Source organism: Anas acuta, chromosome W (genome assembly GCF_963932015.1).
Source record: "Anas acuta chromosome W, bAnaAcu1.1, whole genome shotgun sequence".
NCBI classification, from domain to species: Eukaryota; Metazoa; Chordata; class Aves; order Anseriformes; family Anatidae; genus Anas; species Anas acuta.
In genome coordinates, this window is record NC_089016.1 from 15884193 (window position 1) to 15903438 (window position 19246).

Below are 19246 nucleotides of genomic sequence, written 5' to 3' on the forward strand. Positions count from 1 at the left end.
TACATGTATATGCAACTGTTACAAAAAATGTCTGAATAATTCTAGTACGACTGCAGGTTAAATTCTGTTCCATTAAGAACAGAGAGTCAATAATGCAATCATACACTTAAACTTAGGAGTGATTATACACTTTAAAAATATATTCTAAGTGTAATTACAATGGAATTGCAGTAAAACTGCAGTACATTGAAAAGCACTTTCCATTTCCTAGTATACCTGAGGCAGGTGGAAACTTATCTGACTTAGTATTTAAGGCCAGGTAGTTGGAAAGTTTTTCAGGGACATGTCAGTTAATAAAGAACAGCAAAAATACAGAGGATTTTGTTTTGTTTTGTTTGTTTTTTAATTTTTTGATGAATTACAGTTCGGGCTAATAACACATAAACATAATAAAATGTCCAAGACACAGTGCAAACAAGTGTTAGAATTCAGACCAAAGGCTTTAATTTTGGCCTCAATTTCTAAATACAATTAAATATAATAACAGTTTTGGGGAGGGATTAGGCAGTGGCTGTTTAGGTTAGAGTGAAAAAAACAAGATGCTATGATAAAGGCTTATATAGTGCTGTCCTGAAGATGAAGTGCCCACTAGAAAAATGCTTAGAAACATGGAAACTGTTCTGGGTGCTTCCTGCGCTGCTTAGGAAAATGACGCATATTTTTACATATTCTTTATGACTAAAAAGGATGGCACTCATGCATTACTTGACTATAGTACCAACACTGCCTCCTGACAGAACAGCCCTGGAGGCCCTGACTACTGATTAATTGCTTCTGACATAAGGAGTCATGTTAGCGTCAGCAGCAGGATCCAGTTCCCAGGGAGAGAAATAGCAGTCTGGTAATTCCTCTTGATCCAAGCTAGAACAAATAATGGAAATGATCACACAGAATCTAAAACAAGGGAAGAAGATGAAACAAGCAGGGTTTAAAAGAATATCTGGAACCATCCCTGAATGAGCTTAGAGTTGAGCTGTATTTGGAGAGAAAAAAAATAAATATTAGGACAAAAGCTACAAGATGTCTGAACAGGCACAGAACCTCTCTGTTAAAGCTCCCATTTTAACTTGGCAAGGCAGATCAGAGAGGCTCAAGCTGTCCCCAAGCCTAGCAGAGGACATGGAGAAAGTTATGGCCCAATCTAGGATGTGCTACCCAACATGACCTGCAACACGGAATCAGGGAGCTGAAAACATCAACTTCCAAAATGAAAGGTGTGCAGACCAGCATGTCTGGATGAGTCAGTGGATGAGGAACTGGGCCAGTTGGAAGATTTGGTAAGACTGAGCACGTATATCTTCCACATTGTCTGTAACCAACAGAGAGCTGGAACAGAAAGGCTGGATTATCCCAGCCTGAGTAACACAGAAGCCAATTACTTTAGAGGGAAAAACTCCTTGGGAGTTCTTGCTTCTGTTTAATTTCATAGTCCAAGTGAAAAACTTGAAGAATGGATTAAAAGTGTGCAAGGGAAGGGGCAAGGGCATTATCAGGCTGCAAACTTGATTGAACATCTTCAGTGGTACTTCGGCACCATGTCCCCAGGACAGAAACTGTGTTATCCAAATCTGGTAGAAGCCTTGTGTTTGGCATGTGATGCCAAGGACTTATCTCAGCTTGCCAGAGAACACCCAAGGAGACCCCACCTGAACCTGCAAAGAGCCTGTAGAGTCTAGTCCTCCTGGCATTCCTGAACACCAGATTCCCTGCAGCTGAAAAAAAGGCACAGCTCTATAGGAGGTGGCAATTTAAGATCAACAAAATAAGGCCCAGGTACTGCAGTGAAGATTCCTGAATTTACCAAACAACCTAGAGAGCTCCTTGGTGCAGCCTAACAATAGAAGGACCCCTCACAATAAGGCATGGAAATATGTGGAGACATGGCTCGGCATGTTGGGTGAGGGCATTTAACATGATTCATGAAAACTGTGAAAGACTGAAAGGAAGAACTTTTGTCTATAAATGAGGGAAATGGGCAGTTGGAAAAAGAAATTTTGAAGCCTTACCTTTGCCCAGTGAGTACTAACCAGCTGTTTGTTTGAAGCTGCAGATCACCAGTTAGAGATGTGCTTCAGAGATTGAGGGTCTTTGTTTAAATGTGGGCAGTAAAAGACTAGGCATGGAAAAATATAGAAATCTGTGAAGGACACAGGAATAAATGGTGAAGCTGCAAGAGCTGTTTTTCACATGATTTTAGAGAAAATGGAGCTCAAACCCATCACAGATGGAAACAGTGAAAGAAGGGAAGGAAAAGACAGTGGAAAACCTGGATCCTGGAATTCACTCAGAAGTCTGTCCACATGAGCAAATGCTCAGTTTGTTTTCATTCTTGGTAGTAATTGTGTCATAAACATCAGGAGTGGTGGCAACAAATTGAATCTGTAGAAATGTTCTTTAAAGGGTCTTGTTAAGTAAAACCTATGGTTTCTATGTATTTAGGATTATTATTATTATTATTAATAATAATAATAATAATAATAATAATAATAATAATAATAATAATAATAACAACAACAACAGCATGTCCTAAAACACATTCTGAACTCAATTCCAAATCTGCAGTCTTGGAGCCAGTAAAAATATGGATGATTCTGATCAATCTGGAGGGTGGCACAGCAGCATATATTGAGCAGCTATTCCATCATGTCACAGTACCAAGAAGGAAAGAGTCTGAACAAGTCACCAGGGAAAGATATCAGCATGGTATTAATTAGTCTTCAACCAGTCCCAGAATCTCATCATTATTTTGGCTAAAATACATAGTAGAAGCAGATTTTCTTTGGAAGATAGAGGATGAAGTGCTAAAATCTTTGTGTTTTTGAACAGTTATTGACCAGGATCCTATAGTGTGCCCTTGTCCCTGTGAAAGCATGTTTAGGGACATGGAATTGGAATTTAAAACAAGGTGAGAAATGCTGTACCAGCAGAAAGGATCTTAAGGTCATTTAAAATGAGATCAGAGTGAAACAGACTGAACCTTCCCAATTTACCCATCTCAAGGTCCCATGGCTTGCCAGGGATGCAAAATAGCTGCATTGACAAAGGGTAAATGCTTCTGGTGGTTGAGAGTCACTTAGCTCAGAGTTGAACCCTAGCAACTGCTTCTGTCTTACTGTCCTGTTGCTTTCAAAACTTCTTTCAGTATTGCTCACAGATGGCAATGCTTAAGGACTGGAGGCAGAGCACAATGAACCTGGCATGGTGGTGCCAGATGACAAAAGTTTCCACAGAAAGACCTTGGGAAAAGGCCTTGCCCAAAAGGAAGCTCTGATTGTGGTTAAATCTGCAGGACATTTGCACCATGGGCTACAAGGAAGCATAGCTGTGGCTGAATCAGGCCAAAGTTTCCTGCACTGGCTCTTTTAATTCAGAAATCCTGGAGAAACTTTCCAGGTGGTTGGAAAAACTGCTTTGTTTTGATTTGTTTTGTTTTGATTTCATGGTCATATTGAGGCCTGGTTATGAAAACATGGTTGGGCTGATGTTCTTACAGATGGTGTTATTGGGAAGTGCTGTGGTTTAACCCGGTCGGCAGCTAAACACCACGCAGCCGTTCACTCACCCTACCCCCCTCCCTCTCTGAGATGGGGGAAATGGGAAAGTGAAGCCTGTGAGTTTTAATAAAGACAGTTTATTAAGACAGGAAAATAATAATAACAATACTAATAATAACAATAATGATGATAATAGTACTACTAATAATAATGTGTACGAAACAAGTGATGCACAATGTAATTGCTCACCACCTGCTAACCGATGCCCAGCCTAACCCCGAGCAGTCCGGCCCCCCTCCCCCGGCTAGCCACCCCTATATATTGTTTAGCATGATGTCAGATGGGATGGAATACCCCTTTGGCTAGTTTGGATCACCTGTCCTGGGTCTGTCCCCTCCCAGCTCTTGCTGCACCCCCAGCCTGCCCGTTGGCAGGACAGAGCAAGAAGCTGAAATGTCCTTGGCTTGGTGTAAGCACTGCTCTGCAACAATTAAAACATTGGGGTGTTATCAGCACTCTTCTCATCCTAAGCCAAAACATAGCACCCTACCAGCTACTAGGAGGAAAATTAACTCTGTCCTAACTGAAACCAGTCTTTAGCGGCAATACCGGTTGTTCTCTGGATGCTCAGTACCCTGAACTGGTGGAAGGGGATGGGGAGCAGAATGTGGCCCTCACTATCCATGAAGAAATGGTTGGCGACCTGCTACAGCACTTGGATGTGCGCAAGTCGATGGGGCCAGATGGGATCCACCTGAGGGTACTGAGAGAACTGGCGGAGGAGCTGGCCAAGCCATTTTCCATCATTTATCAGCAGTCCTGGCTATTGGGGGAGGTCCAAGTTGACTGGTGGCTACCAAACGTGACGCCCATCTACAAGAAGGGCTGGAGGGCAGACCCAGGGAACTATAGGCCTGTCAGTTTGACCTCAGGAAGGAAGCTCATGGAGTAGATTATCTTGAGTGTCATCACGTGGCACTTGCAGGGCAAGCAGGTGATCACGCCCAGTCAGCATGGGTTTATGAAAGGCAGGTCCTGCTTGACAAACCTGATCTCCTTCTATGACAAAGTGACGCGCTGGGTGGATGAGGGAAAGGCTGAGGATGTGGTCTACCTTGACTTCAGCAAGGCTTTTGACACTGTTTCCCGCAGCATTCTCCTCAAGAAACTGGCTGCTCTTGGCTTGGACTGGCATACGCTTTGTTGGGTTAGAAACTGGCTGGGTAGCTGGGCCCAAAGAGTCATGGTGAATGAAGTCAAATCCAGTTGGAGGTCAGTCACTAGTGGTGTTCCCCAGAGCTCGGTACTGGGGCCAGTCCTCTTTAATATCTTCATCGATGATCTGGATGAGGGCATTGAGTGCACCCTCAGTAAGTTCGCAGATGACACCAAGTTAGGTGCGTGTGTCGATCTGCTTGAGGGTAGGAAGGCTCTGCAGGAGGATCTGGAAATATGTTGCTGGCAAGCATACTTGTCTCTCCAGATCTGCTCAAGGAGTCATAACTGTGACAATATAAGCAAATAGATCCTCAGCATATTCCTTTCTGCATTTTTTCTCTTTCTTTCCTCTCCTCCTTTTCCCTCAGTGTCCCCTCTCACCTTCTCCCCCATCCCTTATCCCTCCCCCTTGCTCACTCCTCCATTAGTGTTTAGAAATTTTCACAGTTTTCAACCAACCCTGGAAAGAATGTAAGTCAATGCTGCTGATTGCCTTTGAAAATATTTGGAACAAATTATCTCTGCTTTTGGAATCTGAATAATGGAATGCGAGCTTCACTGGAGAAATATGAAATACAGGGTGGGATTCACAAAAGGTCTTTTTTTTTCTCTCCTCTCTTTCAAAATAATACATTTATGTTCTTTTTTTTTATTATTATTATAGTTATTGTTACTTCATGTTGGAAAATGTTTCATCTGGGAAAAGTGAAGAGTCTAGGGAAGTGTTTTTTGTGAAGTGGCTTCTTCATAAACTCTTTTAGAGGTGAAAATGATGACTGGCATGAGCCGATTGTTAGCATGAAACCAATGGGCTTGACAAAGAAATGAAGCTGACTTTGGATTCTCCCCATCTTCTTCTCCAGTGATGGACAATTTGGGTCACTGATGTCTCTTTTTTCCTGCCTTACACTGCTTTTAGATAACTTGCCTCAGTTTCCCTTCTGGCAAGCTGCTGCCAGAGTGTGGTGCTGTGTAGTTGCCATCAGTAAAACAATGGAGGTTTCCAGAGGAAAGGTGCTATGTAAATTTAGGACAAGCCACACATTTCCAGCTTCAGACTTTCCTATGCGTAGGAGTATTTGTATCCAGGATTTTTTGTCTCATTACAGAAAATGGTGTCAACCATGGAGTATACTTCCAAATCGTGGTATAAATGGCTCAAATTAGGTGGGAGGAATTGGGAGCTAAGGCTTGTCTTTGTTTTGTTTAAGGTTCAGGCTCATGGCTAGCATAAATACAAAAGATAATAACTGGAAGATGGACAACTTTGCACTTACTTTGGTCTCAAACTGGAAAGCAGGTGAAAAGCAGAATAGCTAAAATTGTGTTGTGCATTGGTTAATATTTTCAGGTTGCAGACACAACAGATGGGTCTGTAGATATGAGGATGAAAACTTGCCCTGCTGAGGACTAGTTGTCAGACCCTGTGTTGCCATAGGCCCTGAATGGCCACCGTGGTCTGATGAACCCAAAAACCCCTGGTTTAGGCTTTCCTTAGAGAAATTCATAAACTGAGAAAGAGTTGCTTGCAGGGGTGTTAACAGATAACTACACTGACCTTCTGTTTGGTTGGCAATAAATAGCAAATACCAATGACCAAGATATTTTTCCATTTCTCCTCTGTTTTTCTGAAGACTCCCCAGAGAAGCTCAGGCCTAACCATGCTAAATAGCTGATGTGGCTACAACGTACAACTTGATAAAGCACACAACTGAATACAGAGTGCTCTGAAGATCAAATAAACCTGAAAAAAATGCAGATGAAAAATAGTTTTGAAGTTTTGGTCTTTTTGTTTTTTTTCCTTGACTCATAAAGCGTTGGTGAATCCTGCCCTTAAGTACTTGAGATGGTGATAGATGCCAAAGTCCTGGCAGGTTTGAATCTGTTCGCATAAACCCTGTGGGTGTGTACTGGGTCTGGCTGGGATGTTAACTTTCCCTGCAGTAGCCTATACAGTGCTGTGCTCTGCACTTGTAGCTAGAACAGCAGTGGTATCACTCCAGTGTTGTGTCTGCTGCTGAGCAGTGCTGGCACAGCATCAGGACTCTCTCTAACCCTCCTAGGGGGTGGGCAAAAAGTGAGAAGAGAAACATCACCAGGGCAGCTGACCTAAACCAACCAAAGGGATATTCCATACCATATGATGTCACACTCAGCAATAAAAGGTGGAAACAGGAAGAAGAGGGGAGGGGTGGGCTCTCGTTGTGAAAAAGTCTGTCTTCCCAAGCACTGGCTACGTGTGTTGAGGCCCTGCTTCAAGGATGTGGTCAATCATCGCTCATTTGTGGGAAATAGAGAGTAATTTCTTTCCTCTGCCACACAGCCTTTATTTGTTTTTTGTTTGTTTGTTTGTTTGTTTGTTTTTCTCCCTTTTCCCCTTCCCCTTTTTTCCCCTTTAGTTGTTTAATTAATAATTATCTTTCCTTAATAATTATTTTTTCCCTTTAATTAAGTTATCCTTATCTCAACCCGTGAGTTGTTCTTTCCTTTACTTTTTCCCCTCCTCATCTAAGGAGGGGGAGTGAGAGAGCGGTTGTGGTGGAGTTCAGCTGCCTAGCACGGTAAAACCACCACTGATTCTTTCTGATGATTATTTTGGAATGATTTAGTCACATTGTTTTGACCTACAAGTGCCGGGTCCTGCACCTGGGACGGGGAAACCCTGGCTGCACGTACAGACTGGGCGATGAGACGCTGGAGAGCAGCCTAGAAGAGAGGGATCTGGGGGTCGTGGTAGACAGCAAGTTGAATATGAGCCAGCAGTGTGCCCTGGCAGCCAGGAGGGCCAACCGTGTCCTGGGGTGCATCAAGCACGGCATCGCTAGTAGGTCAAGGGAGGTGATTGTCCCGCTCTACTCTGCGCTGGTGCGGCCTTACCTCGAGTACTGTGTGCAATTCTGGGCACCACAGTATAAAAAGGACATGAAACTGTTGGAGAGTGTCCAGAGGAGGGCTACGAAGATGGTGAAAGGCCTGGAGGGGAAGACGTACGAGGAACGGCTGAGGGCACTGGGCCTGTTCAGCCTGGAGAAGAGGAGGCTGAGGGGAGACCTCATCGCAGTCTACAACTTCCTCGTAAGGGGGTGTCGAGAGGCAGGAGACCTTTTCTCCATCAACACCAGTGACAGGACCCGCGGGAACGGGGTTAAGCTGAGGCAGGGGAAATTTAGGCTTGACATCAGGAGGGGGTTCTTCACAGAGAGGGTGGTTGCACACTGGAACAGGCTCCCCAGGGAAGTGGTCACTGCACCGAGCCTGTCTGAATTTAAGAAGAGATTGGACTGTGCACTTAGTCACATGGTCTGAACTTTTGGGTAGACCTGTGCGGTGTCAAGAGTTGGACTTGATGATCCTTAAGGGTCCCTTCCAACTCAGGATATTCTATGATTCTATGATTCTATTTTCCCTAGTTGCAAACTCCATCCAAGTTGGTTATTATTTATACAGAAGGACTGTGAAAGCAATTTTATCCACTGCTATATTATCTATGGTAATTTTAAAAATAATCTAAAGGAAAAAAAGAAGCAAATCAGGAAAATGTAATTTTAGGCAAAAACGGAGTGTACTGCAGGATGCAAGTCTTTGCAAACTCTCTCAAAAATTCCAGTGTAAAGAAGAGGACTGAGAGTGTGGCTGTGGCAGGTTTGGGTCTGAGTATTGTGTAAGACTACCTATGAGAAAGCAACTGGGAGAGAATTCTTTGCAAGCTGAAGGAAAGAGTCTGGCTTAGAGGACAAAGTCAAAAAGAGCAGAAGGCACAATGTAGAAACTTCCTGCAGAAACAGGGATGCAGAAGTGCACCACAAACACAGTCTGTGGTCCATGGGGGTTTGTGGCAAGTCACAAATTGAAGGGTTGAGAGGTGTTCAGGAGATGAGAAGGTCACCTACATGGGGCTCAGAGACCATCATTTGGCAGTCCCCTGCTGGAACAGGAAGTAAATTAATGGCAGCTGGACCATGGAGATAAACTCAGGAGACCCTCTTCTGGCTGCACTGACAGGCAGTTTGGGCTCGTCAGCACTAGCACAGTAGCAATAATAGAGATGACTGAATTTCTGCTTCTTGGAGAGAGAATGGGCCCTACGGAGCTAAGGAAAGGTAGGAATTGGGAAGATCATAAAAGATGGGAAAGAAGCAGCTGAGGCAGGGAGTCATTAAAGGGAAGTTAATGTTGTGAGTGGGAGGTAGTCTAAGAAAATATATTAGAAGCTGAAATGTAAACTTGAAGAGCAAATTGAGCCCTCTAAGTCTGAGATTATCAAAACGGTCCTAGAAAGTGAAGTGCCACAAAGTTTTACAGAAAGCTTGACATCTACAAGATTTTTACACCTCCAGTGATCAACCTTTTCATATCTGAGAGCTAGAAGGAGCAAGTGCTCTTCTTCCAGTGTTTGCTAATGCTGTGGAACAACAATATCACCAAGAAAAACCCAAACCAACAGCTTGTCTCCACCAGGGAAATCAGAAGTGATCATTAAGACCATCAAGTTCCCACTTACAGTGGAACAAGCAGGAAAACATCTCTGTGTTAGGTCAGTTTTGAACTGAAGCATGTTAAAAATAGAGAACTGTGTGTAAAGATGTCTTCAGCTTTAGATATCCTGGGCTTTAGGAAATCCACGTAAGCATCCAGCCCCACTCAGCTTAAAAGTTTACAGAAATGAAATATTACCAATAAAACATTATCAGTAGACTTTCACATACAGTAATTGGAATGCAAAAGGTATTTAATCTTCAGGCATAACATACATCATGGCTGAAGCCTGGAAACCTCTGAGAATAACAGCATTTATATCCCTTTGCATTTTCTGCATTTTGATTCTGTGAAAGACAAAGAAAACATCTGTAGGGAAAGTATCAATTCTGTGGCAAAGGTTAGGGATTAAACTGCTATTCTGTAAATATGTATATATGTCTAAGATGTATACATTATTCTGAAAGGAAGCTAGTCACCCAGACATTGATTTTCCTGCAAGAAATATAATTCACTGATGCGTGGTTGCTGTAATTTAGCAAGCTCTATTTGTTCTTCTCATAAATGTTTTTTTGCATTCAAAGGATATGGTTTGCTAATAAGTTTGTGCCTATGTGTTGCAAAAGAGGGAAATCTTTACCTAGAAATCTTCTCCACTGAATGGAGAAAAATGAAATCTTCCAGGCTGGATGTAGCTGTGGGCAGCGTGCTCTAGTCATTGGCAACCCTGCCCAGAGCAGGGGGGTTGAAACTAGATGATCTTTAAGGTCCTTTTCAACCCAGGCCATTATGTGATTCCATGAATGCTACTTTTCAGCTAATGAGATTTCTGTCACCTAAATTTTCATTGTTTTAAGAGCAAGTGGCTGCTGACAGTTTCCTTTCAAGCTTGAATGATGAAAGGAAAACATCACACTGCCTCATCTGTCTAGCTTGCTGAGAGCTAATGAGCTTGAGGCTGCACCCATCTTTGCTATACTAGTGTGACCTTATGTCTGCTAATGTACAGAGAAGGAGTGAAAAATGTACTGTTAGTTCCCTCCAACAGTTCCCTGGGGACATGCTGAATGTGCCAAATAATTTAGTAAATATATATCAAGTTACTGTGTTGAAACATATTTCAATGTATTGCGACCCTGGGTATCTCAGTCTAAAGATCGTATTTTATTTTTGCTTGTCTTCCCCTTTGTCCTGGTTTCAGTTAGCACAGAATTAATTTTCTTCCTAGTAGCTGGTGGAATGCTGTGTTTTGGCTTAGGATGAGAAGAGTACTGATAACACCCCGATGCTTTAATTGTTGCAGAGCAGTGCTTATACTAAGCCAAGGACATCTCAGCCTTTTGCTCTGTCCTGCCAACGGGCAGGCTGGGGGTGCAGTAAGAGCTGGGAGGGGACAGACCCAGGACAGGTGACCCAAACTAGCCAAAGGGGTATTCCATACCATCTGACGTCATGCTAAACAATATATAGGGGTGGCTAGCCGGGGGGAGGGGGCCGGACTGCTCGGGGTTAGGCTGGGCATCGGTCAGCGAGTGGTGAGCAATTGCATTGTGCATCACTTGTTTGTACATATTATTATTATTTCCCTATTATCACCATATTATTATTATTATTGTTATTATTGTTATTATTATTTTGTTATTATTATTTTCCTGTCTTATTAAACTGTCTTTATCTCAACTCACGGGATTCACTTTCCATTTCTCTCCCCCGTCCCAGAGAGGGAGGGGGGAGGGTGAGCGAACGGCTGCGTGGTGTTTAGCTGCCGGCCGGGTTAAACCACGACAGTCTTTTTGGCGCCCAACGTGGGGCCCGAAAGGTTGAGATAACGGCAGATCTGACCAGAGTGTGTTAAACTAAAATTGGTGTAAGGATTAGACCTGCTTAATAGTCACTTGTCATAATGCTGATTGCTTTAATCTCAACTCTGCTGCGCCTGTTTTCCAAATTGAGTATTATAGTACATTATTTTCCGTATTTGCTCTCTGTCGTGTTGTTTATCCTCTCCAGGCCCTGGTTTCAGATCTTTATGGTACTGTGTGTTGTAGCAATGGCTTATGAGACGATGAAATATGTGGTCATGACTCTAACTTGTTATTTGTATTCAGTAACATCGTCGACTCTGTACTTTGGAAACTGTATCTTGGAAACTATTAGCAATTATACCTGTTGTTTTTTTCCATTAGGGAGTCAATCTGTGGAGGGGAAAGGGGAAGATACTTTTTCTTACTTGATTACTCTCCCTTTCTCCTTCACCACCCCTGTATCCTCCTGGATCACTCTGCCTTCCTCCTTCACCACCCTCTTATCCCCTGAGCTTGTCACAATAGCTCTCCAAGATATTGAATATTTCTGGGATACTCAGAATACCATAGTCTTGTTGTTCTGCCTCATGAATGCACTTCAGGTTCTGCTTAAAGTTAAACAACTACTTGGGAAGCTCATCCGGAGATCTGCCCGGAGGCAGTATAGTTGTGGGTGGCAGGGAGTATGGGTGGATATGGGCAGGCATCTAGAGCAGTGGGCACCCCCAGTGTGTTGGAAATTCACCCCTGAACAATGGCAAAATCCTCAAAAACTGGCAGAATGCTTGAAAAAAAGGTGTCATGATTCTGGCAGTTCCAAAGTAACACAAATCATTGTAACGTGCTGGGGCCTGGCTCATGCCTATCGAGCTGCCATTGATACTGCTATCAACTTAGTGACAGACCCTGCGGCCACTCCAAGCCCTGTGACAGATCCAACGGCCACTGTGACCCCTACGGTGGATTCTGCAGCCACTCCAGCTCCGGTTCCTGCAGCCGCTCCAGTCCCAGCTCCTGCAGCCGCTCCAGCTCCAGCTCCTGCAGCCGCTCCAGTCCCAGCTCCTGCAGCCGCTCCAGTTCCAGCTCCTGCAGCCGCTCCAGTTCCAGCTCCGGCCGCTACTCCAGTCCCAGTTCCTGCAGTCGCTCCAGTCCCAGCTCCTGAAGCCGCTCCAGCTCCAGCTCCTACTGCTGCTCCAGTCCCAGCTCCTGCAACTGCTCCAGCTCCAGCTCCTGTAGCCGCTACAGCTCCAGTTCCTGCAACTGCTCCAGCTCCTGCAGCCGCTCCAGCTCCTGTGGCCGTGTCAGAGAAACAATCTGTAGCAGTGCAAGTTGACCCTGCAGAGGGTATTCCAATCCCTGTAACGGGGTCAGAGAAACGAGCTGTAGCAGTGCAAGTTGACCCTGCAGAGGGTATTCCAACCTCTGTGGCAGACCCTGTAACAAAGTTAGAGAAACGAGCAGTAGCAGTGCAAGCTGCCCCTGCAGAGGGTATTCCAACCCCTGTAGTAGACCCTGTAACAAAGTCAGAGAAACGAGCAGTAGCAGTGCAAGCTGCCCCTGTAGAGAAGGTGAAAAAATGGTATAGAGATTCAGGTCGTTTAGAACGCAGAGAGTCTTCTGCCAATCCAGGTAAGGCTTCTGCCAAAACTAGGTATAGAGATGACGAAGATGACGACGACGCTGGGCCATCAAGGATTCAGGAGGAGGAAGATGAGGATGTCGAAAAATCAACAGTAACTACCCGAAGCCTAAACGAGCGCGAGCTATGAGATGTGCGAAAAGATTTTGGTCGCTGTATAGGTGAGCAGCTTGTCACCTGGCTGCTCCGGTGCTGGGACTCTGGAGCCAATTGTGTGGAATTAGACGGCAGGGAAGCCAAGCGGCTGGGATCCCTTGCTCGAGACGCCGGCATTGACAAAGCAATTGCAGATGGAGCACAATCCACCAGCCTCTGGAGGCGTCTCCTCTCAGCTGTGAGGGAAAGGTATCCCTTCAAGGAAGAACTTTTATGTCTACCAGGCAAGTGGACCACTATGGAGAAGGGAATCCAGTACCTGAGGGAATTAGCCGTACGGGAAGTGATTTATGAGGATCCAGACCTCAGACAAACATCCAAAGACCCAGATGAAGTCAAGTGTACACGACCCATGTGGCGGAAGTTTGTACGGAGTGCACCATCATCATATGCCAGCTCATTGGCAATAATGGCCTGGAAAGAGGATGAGGAACCCACAGTGGATGAAGCGGCTAAACAACTCCGGCAGTACGAAGAAAGTCTCTCCTCTTCCTTACAGGCCTGCGTCTCAGCTGTGGAGAAACTTTCTGAAAAGGTTCACCAACTTGAAGAGAATCTATTGTCCTCCCCACCTGAACCAACCAGTGTCCACCGACCAAAAGAGAACACTGTGGAGAAACTTTCTGAAAAGGTTCACCAACTTGAAGAGAATCTATTGTCCTCCCCACCTGAACCAACCAGTGTCCACCGACCAAAAGAGAACACTGTGGAGAAACTTTCTGAAAAGGTTCACCAACTTGAAGAGAGATTATTCTCCTCCACACCTGTACAAAGCAGTGTCTCAGCTGTCAGGGGTAGGCGTTCACCCACACAAGGAAGACGATATGGTGGGTACTCACCCCGTGCCACCCTGTGGTTTTACTTACGAGACCATGGAGAGGACATGAGAAAATGGGATGGAAAATCTACCGCGACCCTAGAGGCACGGGTACGTGAGTTGCAAAAGAAAACAATCAGGAAAAAGGGACTCTCTGAAAAGTTTGCTGCTCCAACTTCCAGCAGACAGTCCTTCAAACACAGAAACGAAGAAGATTCTGACCAGGATTAGGGGGGCCCTGCCTCCAGCCAGGGGGAGGAAAGGGACAATCGAGTTTATTGGACTGTGTGGATTCGATGGCCTGGCACGTCACGCGCACAGAAGTATAAGGCTTTAGTAGACACCGGTGCACAATGTACTATAATGCCATCGAGCTATAAAGGACCAGAGCCCATCTATATTTGTGGAGTGACAGGAGGATCTCAGCAGTTGACTGTATTGGAGGCTGAAGTGAGTCTGACTGGGAATGAGTGGGAAAAGCACCGCATTGTGACTGGCCCGGATGCTCCATGTATCCTTGGCATAGACTATCTTAGAAGAGGATATTGCAAGGACCCAAAAGGGTTCCGGTGGGCTTTTGGTATAGCTGCCTTAGAGACAGAGGGCATTAAACAATTATCTACCTTGCCTGGTCTCTCAGAGGACCCCTCTGTTGTGGGGTTGCTGAGGGTCGAAGAACAGCAAGTGCCAATCGCTACCACAACTGTGCACCGGCGGCAATATCGCACTAACTGAGACTCCCTGATCCCCATCCATAAGCTAATTCGTCAATTGGAGAGCCAAGGAGTGATCAGCAAGACCCATTCACCTTTCAATAGTCCCATATGGCCAGTGCGAAAGTCTAATGGCGAGTGGAGACTAACAGTGGACTATCGCGGCCTGAACGAAGTCACGCCACCACTGAGTGCTGCAGTGCCGGACATGCTGGAACTTCAGTATGAACTTGAATCAAAGGCAGCCAAGTGGTACGCCACAATTGATATCGCTAATGCATTTTTCTCCATCCCTCTAGCAGCAGAGTGCAGGCCACAGTTTGCTTTTACTTGGAGGGGAGTCCAATATACTTGGAATCGGCTGCCCCAGGGGTGGAAACACAGCCCTACCATTTGCCATGGACTGATCCAGTCTGCGCTAGAGCAGGGGGAAGCTCCTGAACACCTGCAGTACATCGATGACATTATTGTGTGGGGTGACACAGCAGAGGAAGTTTTCGAGAAAGGGAAGAAAATAGTCCAAATCCTTCTGAAAGCCGGTTTTGCCATAAAACAAAATAAAGTCAAAGGACCTGCACGAGAGATCCAGTTTTTAGGAATAAAATGGCAAGATGGACGTCGTCAAATCCCAATGGATGTGATCAACAAAATAACAGCTATGTCTCCACCAACTAACAAAAAAGAAACACAGACTTTCCTAGGTGTTGTGGGGTTTTGGAGAATGCACATCCCAAATTACAGTCTGATTGTAAACCCACTCTACCAAGTAACCCGTAAGAAGAATGAGTTTGAATGGGGCCCTGAACAACGACAAGCCTTTGAACAAATCAAGCAGGAAATAGTCCATGCAGTAGCCCTTGGGCCAGTTCGAACAGGACCAGATGTAAAGAATGTGCTCTACACTGCAGCCGGGGAGAACGGCCCCACCTGGAGCCTCTGGCAGAAAGAACCTGGGGAAACTTGAGGTCGGCCCCTGGGGTTTTGGAGTCGGGGATACAGAGGATCTGAGGCCCGCTATACTCCAACTGAAAAGGAGATATTGGCAGCATATGAAGGAGTTCGATCTGCTTCGGAGGTGGTCGGTACTGAAGCGCAGCTCCTCCTAGCACCCCGATTGCTGGTACTAGGCTGGATGTTCAAGGGAAGGGTCCCCTCTACGCATCATGCAACTGATGCTACATGGAGCAAGTGGGTTGCACTGATTACTCAGCGGGCTCGAATAGGAAACCCCAGTCGCCCAGGAATCTTGGAAGTGATCATGGACTGGCCAGAAGGCAAATACTTTGGGATATCATCAGAGGAGGAGGTGGGTCGTGCTGAAGAAGCCCCACTGTACAACCAGTTGCCAGAGAATGAAAAGAAATATGCCCTGTTCACTGATGGGTCCTGTCGTATTGTGGGGAAGCATCGGAGATGGAAGGCTGCTGTATGGAGTCCTACGCGACGAGTTGCAGAAGCTGCTGAGGGAGAAGGTGAATCGAGTCAGTTTGCAGAAGTGAAAGCCATTCAGCTGGCTTTAGACATTGCTGAACGAGAAAAATGGCCAGTTCTCTATCTCTACACCGATTCATGGATGGTAGCAAATGCCCTGTGGGGATGGTTACAGCAATGGAAGCAAAACAACTGGCAGCGTAGGGGCAAACCCATCTGGGCTGCTGCATTGTGGCAAGATATTGCTGCTCGGGTAGAGAACCTGGCTGTGAAAGTACGCCACGTAGATGCTCATGTGGCCAAGAATCGGGCTACTGAAGAACATCAAAACAACCAGCAGGTGGATCAGGCTGCTAAGATTGAAGTAGCTCAGGTGGACCTGGATTGGCAGCATAAAGGTGAATTATTTATAGCCCGATGGGCCCATGATACCTCAGGCCATCAAGGTAGAGATGCAACATACAGATGGGCTCGTGATCGAGGGGTGGACTTGACCATGGACGCTATAGCACAGGTTATTCATGACTGTGAAACATGTGCTGCAATCAAGCAAGCCAAACGGTCAAAGCCTCTTTGGTATGGAGGACGATGGCTGAAATATAAATATGGAGAGGCCTGGCAGATTGATTACGTCACACTCCCTCAAACTCGCAATGGCAAGCGCCACGTACTTACAATGGTGGAAGCAACCACCGGATGGCTGGAAACATATCCTGTGCCTCATGCCACCGCCCGGAACACCATCCTGGGCCTTGAAAAGCAAGTCCTATGGCGACATGGCACCCCAGAAAGAATAGAATCAGACAATGGGACTCACTTCCGAAACAACCTTATAGACACTTGGGCCAAAGAACATGGTATTGAATGGGTGTATCACATCCCCTATCATGCACCAGCCTCCAGGAAAGTTGAACGATACAATGGCCTGTTAAAGACTACCTTGAAAGCAATGGGCGCTGGGACGTTCAAAAACTGGGATACGCATTTGGCAAAGGCCACCTGGTTAGTCAATACTAGGGGATCTACCAACCGAGCTGGACCTGCCCAATCAAACCTATTACGTACTGTAGATGGGGATAAAGTTCCTGTAGTGCATGTAAAAAATATGCTGGGTAAAACAGTCTGGGCTACTCCTGCCTCAGGAAAAGGCAAACCTATTCGTGGAATTGTTTTCGCTCAGGGACCTGGATACACTTGGTGGGTGATGCAAAAGAACGGAGAGGTGCGGTGTGTACCTCAAGGAGATTTAATACTGGGTGAGAATAGCCCATGAACTGAATTGTACCATGTTAATTAGTATATTACACTGTATGTTATCACTACCATGATTACTATAGGTGACTAATTAGAATGTATGGAAAAGAGTGTAACCTGAGCATGACATAAATGGTATGGAATAAGGGGTGGATAGATGTCCTGGTTTCAGTTAGCACAGAATTAATTTTCTTCCTAGTAGCTGGTGGAATGCTGTGTTTTGGCTTAGGATGAGAAGAGTACTGATAACACCCCGATGCTTTAATTGTTGCAGAGCAGTGCTTATACTAAGCCAAGGACATCTCAGCCTTTTGCTCTGTCCTGCCAACGGGCAGGCTGGGGGTGCAGTAAGAGCTGGGAGGGGACAGACCCAGGACAGGTGACCCAAACTAGCCAAAGGGGTATTCCATACCATCTGACGTCATGCTAAACAATATATAGGGGTGGCTAGCCGGGGGGAGGGGGCCGGACTGCTCGGGGTTAGGCTGGGCATCGGTCAGCGAGTGGTGAGCAATTGCATTGTGCATCACTTGTTTGTACATATTATTATTATTTCCCTATTATCACCATATTATTATTATTATTGTTATTATTGTTATTATTATTTTGTTATTATTATTTTCCTGTCTTATTAAACTGTCTTTATCTCAACTCACGGGCTTCACTTTCCATTTCTCTCCCCCGTCCCAGAGAGGGAGGGGGGAGGGTGAGCGAACGGCTGCGTGGTGTTTAGCTGCCGGCCGGGTTAAACCACGACACCCTTCTGTGTTTGACATCTGTAAATTCCTTTTTAAAAAGATATTTTTTCTTGCTAGTTTTTAAACATTTCACACACAAAAAAATCACTTGGTGCTTACATTCATATCACTTGGTGCTTACATTCATAATGATTCCTAATAAACTATTTGAAAATTTAAACTTTTTTTTTTAAACTAGGTAAATATAGTGTTTGTTTAAATTTTGCTTTGCTATTAGCAACTAAAAGCACTGAGTAGCATGGAGCATGCATCTCAAAGAGATTTGTTATGCATAGTCAACAGAAAAGTTTTTGTGGCTTCCCCTTGGTGGAATCTCTTCTCTCTTTGTGTTCACTTTCCATAAATATTGCCAGAAATCAGTTTAATTGGATTTTAAGATCAAATTTTCAGTTGCAGACTTTATGCTCAAAAAAGGTAATATTTGAAATGCAAGTCTGAAATTCCCACTGTATGCACATTATTTGCTGAAGACACATAATAGGGAAGGAAATGCCACCAGTGTATATATAAACAGCGTTGTGAAACTGGAATATTCACAATGAATAATATTTTTGAAGACTACAGAAGGTCAAGAGCTTCTTGATTAAAAAAAAATAAATATGGAGTAATGTTAAGTCAATTAAATAATGTTACTTCCCCAAAGAAAGTTAAAATAAACCTTAAAATCTATATCAAGTTACTAATAATTACTTATTTTCACAGCTCTAGGTCTTGTCTTCTGCTGGAATATGGTTCAAGATTTTAGACTGGCCAGCTATATTTGTGACCTATGCAGCAGATTTGCTTTTATCTGACGGAGTCTTCTAGTGTCTTAGAATTTTTGTCAACACCTAGAAAGCACAGCCTAGATCGGTGAGTATTTCTCTTCACATAACTGCGAGACACAGAAAAAAGTGGCTAAAAGAAGAGTTTTAACCTCTGCTAGGATTCTGGCAGTTCATCAATTCTGAATATTTTTTGATGATCTCAAACAGACACAGGATGAATTGGGCCAAGGGAACTGCAACAGAACTTTTCCTGGTCAAGTCAGTCCCACACCTCCTGGTAGTGTTAGTGCCAGCTGTGATAAATGCAGAGCTCCATTTCATACCTCTACAGATGTCTGTATCACCCATTTCTTCCATTACAAACTTAAACACGAATGTTTCAAAAAAGCTCTGACAAGCTGGCTAAAAAGCAGAACAAAACTTTTGGGTAGTGACTCCACTAAACATACCCAGTCCACTCCTCCATGTCATGAGGATGTGCTTAACAAACTGCAGAATCACTGCCTTGTCCCAGGAGATAAATAATTTAGATATTTTTCATAGGACAGAGTTGGACAAAAAGTCCCAAAATAGTCTCTGCTCACTTCTGGCAACCTTAGTGCATGAAGAGGGTGGACCTTTTAGAGATTTTGCTTACTCTAGAAGACATTATCAGCTGTTGACAGCAAAACCTTGTGATGTTTGTCAGTCTATGAAATTTACAGATCTTTACACACAA

General features: G+C 44.6%; 2 protein-coding genes across 2 annotated transcripts in view; one reads left to right on the forward strand and one right to left on the reverse strand.

The window, feature by feature from the left end:
- Positions 1-17757, forward strand: part of LOC137846966 (uncharacterized) — a 456759-nt gene extending 439002 nt beyond the window's left edge. The window contains exon 2 of the mRNA XM_068665121.1: positions 17161-17757. The gene's annotated coding sequence lies outside the window, so the exon portion shown is untranslated. The remainder of the gene's footprint in view (positions 1-17160) is intronic.
- Positions 1-19246, reverse strand: part of LOC137846962 (uncharacterized) — a 176037-nt gene that overhangs the window by 47243 nt on the left and 109548 nt on the right. The window lies entirely within an intron of this gene.